Source organism: Chrysochloris asiatica, unplaced genomic scaffold, assembly GCF_000296735.1.
Source record: "Chrysochloris asiatica unplaced genomic scaffold, ChrAsi1.0 scaffold00200, whole genome shotgun sequence".
Taxonomy (NCBI): Eukaryota; Metazoa; Chordata; class Mammalia; order Afrosoricida; family Chrysochloridae; genus Chrysochloris; species Chrysochloris asiatica.
In genome coordinates, this window is record NW_006408718.1 from 4,912,207 (window position 1) to 4,918,517 (window position 6,311).

Here is a 6,311-nt window from a genome sequence, read left to right on the forward strand (position 1 = left end):
AACAACAACAACAACAACAAGATAACAATATTATCTTGGAAATTAGTAAAATTACATTATCTTTTTATTTCTCTTTTTACACATATACCCAGCTCTGGTTGCATAGTGGTTACAAATAGGGCTGTGAACCGCAAGGTCAGCTGTTCAAATCTCCTCCGCGGGAAAAAGATGAGGCTTTCTGCTCCCGTAAAGATTTACAGCTTTGGAAACCTTGTTCAGGGTCGTTATGGGTTGGAACCGATTCGATGGCACACAACAACAACAACAATCCAGATTAGTTAGGCCATTTTGTATTCCTACCAGCAATATTTGAGTGACACATGTCTTTGCCTCCTTAACATCTATTTGATGTTTTCACTGCTTTTTGCTTTAGCCATTCCAAAAATGTCTCTGATTCTTTGGACATATTATTTGCATGGCCCAGTTCCTGGAGATGGATATCATTTTGGGAAAAGTGAAGGTTTGTCATAAAAAAGGAAGATTTCTAGGGAGATGCTTTGACATTGGCAGGAACAATGGGTTCAAATGTAACAACAGTTGTGAAGATGGTGCATGATGGGACCATGTTTCCTTCTTTTTGTGAATAAGGTCGCCATGAGTCAGAGCCTACTTGATGTTATCTAACGACAACAAAAACAAAAAGAGGTGTGTTATAATATTTAATTGTAGTTTTCTTTAAATATTTATAATTCCTGTTATAAAAGAAAACTGTTTTCTTTCTTATACCTTATTTTCATATTGAAACCACTGGTGTGGCACTGTAGGATCAGCACCGAACTTCAAACCACAAAGTTGGTAGTTCAAATCCACCAGTAGCTCTTGAAAACCCTATATAGAGTCACTATGAGTCAGAACCAACTCAACAGGACTAGATAAAAATAATAATTCTATATTTGTAAAAATTTTATAAGGGAATGAAAATAGCATGTTTGTTTTTTAATCAATGGGTTTAAATAGTTTTTAAGTCTTGATATTTTACTAAATTGTTTTCTAGAAATGCCCAGTTTTTATTTATAATAGATTATTATACTGAAATATGTTCTTCTGTCACTTGAAAGTAGGATGGTTTTTAGTTTATCAATATTGGTGTCCACAGCATATCATTAAAATGAAGTATAAATTTGATTTCTGAAGGACTCGTATATTCTTAGGCATAATAAAACATCAGAGAAATCACTACATTTAACAGTTCTTCCATAGCTTCAGAGAATAGAAGAGAGATTTGCTATCCTTTGAAGAGTGGTCTGACTTGGTCAGATAGCCTCCAATGGAAGAGTTGCTTTATTGTAGGCAATGGGGAAGTTCTATTCTGCATACGTTGAGTCATCAAAATCGACTCAATGGTAACTAACAAACAGCAACAAGCCAGGAAATTATTTTTGAAATAACTCAGTGGATCAAGTTGTTTAAATAGTAGAGTCTGTTTTTATGAACAAAGGGAAATAAGAATGGAAAGGCTGATTGAGACCAGACTGCAGATGATCTTGAAAACTCGGCTAAAGTCTTTAACCTTCTTTTCATAGACTTTAGAAAGCTATGTCAAGTTCATGTTTCGGGAAGGACTGGTGACAGCTGAATTTCAGTAAGAAAAATCTAGAGGCATTAGCTGCAAGGCTGAAGTTATTTATATCCAGATGATAGGTATATCCTATCCTGTGGTTTAAGAAACCTCAAGTGCTGTATTGTTTTTGAACACACAATCATCACATTAGAAATCAGGGTCTGTAAAAAGGTTTTGTTACCAATTGCAGGAAAGATCAACATAGAGGAGGTGACTCTGGGGGCAGTCACCAAAATCCTTACCAGCTGTAGAACAGAAACTGAATAGAAGGTCAGGACTCCAAGTCTAGGATCTTTTCTTGATTGCTTCTTTCTCTTACTGTCAAAGCCTTACAATGATAGTGAAATGATGACACCCTCCACAAGTAGCACCTTTCATGTATTATGCAGGAGGTATGATCTTCTGACTCATGGCAATCCTATAGGACACAGTAGAAGAGTAAAACTGCTCCATAGAGTTTCTGAGGCTATAATCTTTATGGCAAAAGACTGCCATAGTTTCTATTTGTAGTGGATGATGGGTTTGAACTGCTGATATACTAGTTTGCAGTCCAGTGCTTTAATAACTGTGACACTAGTACTTCAGTATTATACAACAGATTTAATATGATATATTAAAATATAGTAAATGTAATTTACTCTTTTTTTTTTTTCTTTTTTGCAATGATAACTATGAATTTTATTATGTGGACATCTGCTGTGGCATGCATCTGTACATTCACTGGTCCTTTCATTCACTGGTCCACAGCTGGATTATGAACAAAAAGGCATATATTTTCCTCTCATTTTATTACAATGAAGTTTAACAGTACAAAAAAAGCCTCATGACCTTGATAGGTTAGATTTCTTAAACTCTGCAACATGAGGAACTTTAAATACATGAAATATCCTTACATATTAAAACTTTCATTGTACAGGTACTTGGAAACAGTTTCAGCCCTCACCAAGCAAGGTTGGGGACATAAAGTCAAACAAATGTTGTGAAGGCATAACTTTACAAATAGTCATGTAAGCTCACAGAACTTGCCTTTATTAGGGTGGTACATTCATGTAATTCCAGTGCCTTCCCAATTTAATGAACCACATTTACTATACTTTACTTCTAAAAGCTAGATGAAACATGAAAAAGAATGTTTATGGTGTAAATTGCAAATTCAGGAAAAGTTCCTGCTTTATTATTCCAAATATTCTTTCCCATGTAAAATAGCTATCCAATAGTTCCTGATATGTGGGAAGAAACTGTTTGTTAAAGTCAAAATGAAGCCTTAATTGATGGAAGCTTGGCTATATAAACAGCACAAGTTGAGAAAAGTTTAACTCTCCAAACAGATTGGATGAAGTAAAATCAGTAACAGCTACCTTGTCAACATTACAGGTCTCATTCCCCTTGAAGGTCGAAGAGGCTCACCTTGGTAGCGGGGCACCATTAGTGGTCCTTGCCCATATGGTGGCATATCTCCAGGAAGATAACCTGGCATGCCTTGATGATGACCATCATATTGACCATGAGGCAGCATTGGAGGTCTCATGCCTTATTTCTGTGGGATGCCTGGCTGTGGTGGCATCATATCTCTACTTGGTCCAACAGGTGGATTACCATTGAGAGCCTGTCCTGGTAGAGGAAGATTATGCTGATATTTAGGTAACTGTGCCTTTCTTTCTGCAGGTGATATAGCCTCATCTGGATGGATCAACTTATCGGTTGCATTGGTTGTTGTAAGTGTTGCAGACTTACTTGTTATTGAAGCCACTGGTTTAGCTGCAGTGCTATTTGCTGTACTAGTGGTTGCAGCTGTAGATTGAGTATAAGCAGGGAATGTAGGCTTTGGGGGTTCTGTAGTTGTTGCAGGAGGATTAAGGGCTTAAAATCTATACCAATCAGTCCTTGGACAGTGGCCTGAGCTTGTCCAGCACCCGGGAAAACTGGCTTAGAAACTGGAAGCTGTGGAGCAGGAACTGTTGCTGTTGGTGCAGGTGTCTATTAAGAATACCTGGTGCTGAAACAGCCTATGCTTGAGTCATTGGAGGAATTCCAGGATGCGGAACTGGTGGGGGCATACCTGGTGGCATACCAGGCATCAAAGGTGGTATTTCTGGTCCAGGTGGTATCATTCCACCATATGGGCAAGGACCACCAACAATGCCCTCCTACCAAAGTGGGCCTCCTCGACCTCCAAGGGGAATGAGACAAGGTAGCCATCATTGGCATCATTATATTTTCACCACAAAATGACTGGGTGTATTTTGTCTGATGATGCAGTCCAGGTGGCATGCCTGGCATACTGGTGGCATTCTTGGAATCAAAGGAGGAACACCTAGCATTAATGGAGGTGTGCCTGGTGGCATTCCTGGTGCTCCTGGAATAGGCGGCAGACTTGACTGTGCCATTGGAGGGATATAACTTTATTGAGGATGAACAGGCTGTGGTTGAAATGAAGTTGAAGCTGTAGAGTCATCATCATATTCATTAGAATCATCTTGCTGCTTTTTTGACTCTCTGACAGTTTTTGTTAAAGAAATTGCAGTTTTTCATCCATATCTTTTTCTGGAATACCTTCTATAGCATATATTTCCAACTCTATGTTATTCTCCCATGTATTGCATTTGGTATAGCATCTATTGTCTCTTGATGTACCTGCATGCAATGAATAGCTAAGCCAGGTCCTGTATACAATTTCTTATGATACATATACCTTTTAAAATACTTTGCTTTTTGGTGCTGTATAAGGATCTTCTCATCATCAAAACTCTTTTGCAATACTAGCACCATGGCTTCAGTTGCTTCTTCTTCTTGTGACCCATAACTACATTCTACTGACAAAATAAAAGGGAGGAGAAAACAAGCAAGAAAAATTAGACAAAAATCTCTCACTTTTCTGACCCAACGGATACCACCACGTCCCACAGGGAACAGACACAAAATGGATGTTGGCCTCTATAATTTATTCTTGCTTGGAAGATATTGTGTTCTCTTTCTATGGATGAAGTGTCTTGATTGTGTATTGGGAAAATAGAGTTAGGGTGAGAAAATACTAACCTGTCAAATGAATAGCAGACGAAAAAGAGGAGGAAAGAGAGAGAGAAAGAGAAAGAGAAAGATAAATACAAAGCCATAGTCAGAGGTCAAACTGAATTAATTGTAGTACCATCAGTAAAGTAAAAGAGAATGTGTATGAATTGTTGAATGTAAGACTGATGATTTGCTCTGTAAATCATTACCCAATTCACAATAAATGTCAAAGAAAAGAAAAAGGAGTGGGAGATAAGATCACATACATCAAAGTAAATCATGTGTACAGAGCATGAGGAGAACTGGAGTGAAATATTTGAGCAAGTTGTGGTGATCCAAAAAAAGTCCTTGTCAAAGACCTTGAAAGCACTGCAGTGACAATGGATTTTATTGTTAACAGGCAAATGAGTAGATACTTCTTTCCACTTCCATTAAGTAGATTCCAAGTAATAGTGGCTCTATATAGGGTTTCTAATGACAAGCCATCTGTCAGTTTGTTGTACTTTGTTGACTTGTGTGTTGATGCGATACAGGAAGCTATGCCAGTAAATACCATCTGAGTCATGCTGGTGGGCAGGTTTCAACAGCGCTTGTTGTTGTTAGGTGCCATTGAGTTTGGACCAACTCATAGCGATGCTATGAGTCAATAGAGCAAAACATGGCCAGATCCATCACCAACATCGCAATCACTGCTATGCCTGAGTTTATTACTGTTGTCAGTGAGCTAATTCATCTCATTGGGGGACTTCCTCTTTTTCTCCTACCCTCCACGGTACCAAACATGAAATCTTCCTCCTGACAAATGTTTGAAGTATGACAGGTAAAGTCTGGCCATCCTGGCTTCCAAGGAGCATCTGGCTGTACTTCATTCAACATAGATTGCTTTGTTCTTTTGGTGGTTCATGGTACTTTGAATGTTCTCCTCCAACATCATAACTTAAATGTATCAATTCTTCTATGGTCTTCCTTGTTCATTGTCCAACTTGTACATGCATATGAGATTATTGAAAATGGTACGGTTTGAGTCACACTTACCTTAGTTCTCAAACTGACATCTTTGCTCTTAAACACTTTAAAGAGGTCTTGCGCTGCAGATTTGCCTATTACAATGTTGTTATTGTTATGTGCCATTGAGTTGGTTCCAAGCCATGGTGACACTGTATAGGGTTTCAAAGGAGCATCTGGTGAGTTTGAACCACTGACAAGCACCACACCAGGACTCCTAATGCTATACATCCTTTGATTTCTTGACTGCTGCTTCCATAAGTGGTGATGGTTGATCTGAACAAAAAGAAATCTTTGACAACTTCAGTGTTTTCCCCATTGATATGGAGGTTATTTATTGGTCTAGCAGTGAGGATTTCTGATTTCTCTACATTGAGGTGCAAACCACACTAAAGGCTGTGGCCTTTAATCTTCATCAGTAAGTATTTTAAGTCCTCTTTACTTTCAGTAAACAAGGTTGTATCATTTGCATATTGCAGGTTATTAATGGGTTATTAATAACACCATTTGGTGTTCCCTTGCTGTGTTTGAACAACTGCATCTTTGTCTGTGTTCTATTTCCTCATAAACACAGTTAAGTATTCTGGAATACTTATTCTTCACAATGTTGTCCATAGCTTGTCATGATCCATGCAACTGAAAGCCATTGCATAGTCAATAACGCACAGGTAAACATCTTTCTGGCAATCTCTGCTTTCAACCAAAATCCATATGATGTCAGCAATGAGATCCCTTG

The 6,311-nt window shown here is 38.2% G+C and overlaps 1 pseudogene; it reads right to left on the bottom strand.

Moving 5' to 3' along the window:
- Nucleotides 1-2,915: 2,915 nt before the first annotated feature.
- On the bottom strand, nucleotides 2,916-4,362 carry LOC102810536 (annotated as a pseudogene).
- Between the last annotated feature and the right edge of the window lie 1,949 nt (nucleotides 4,363-6,311).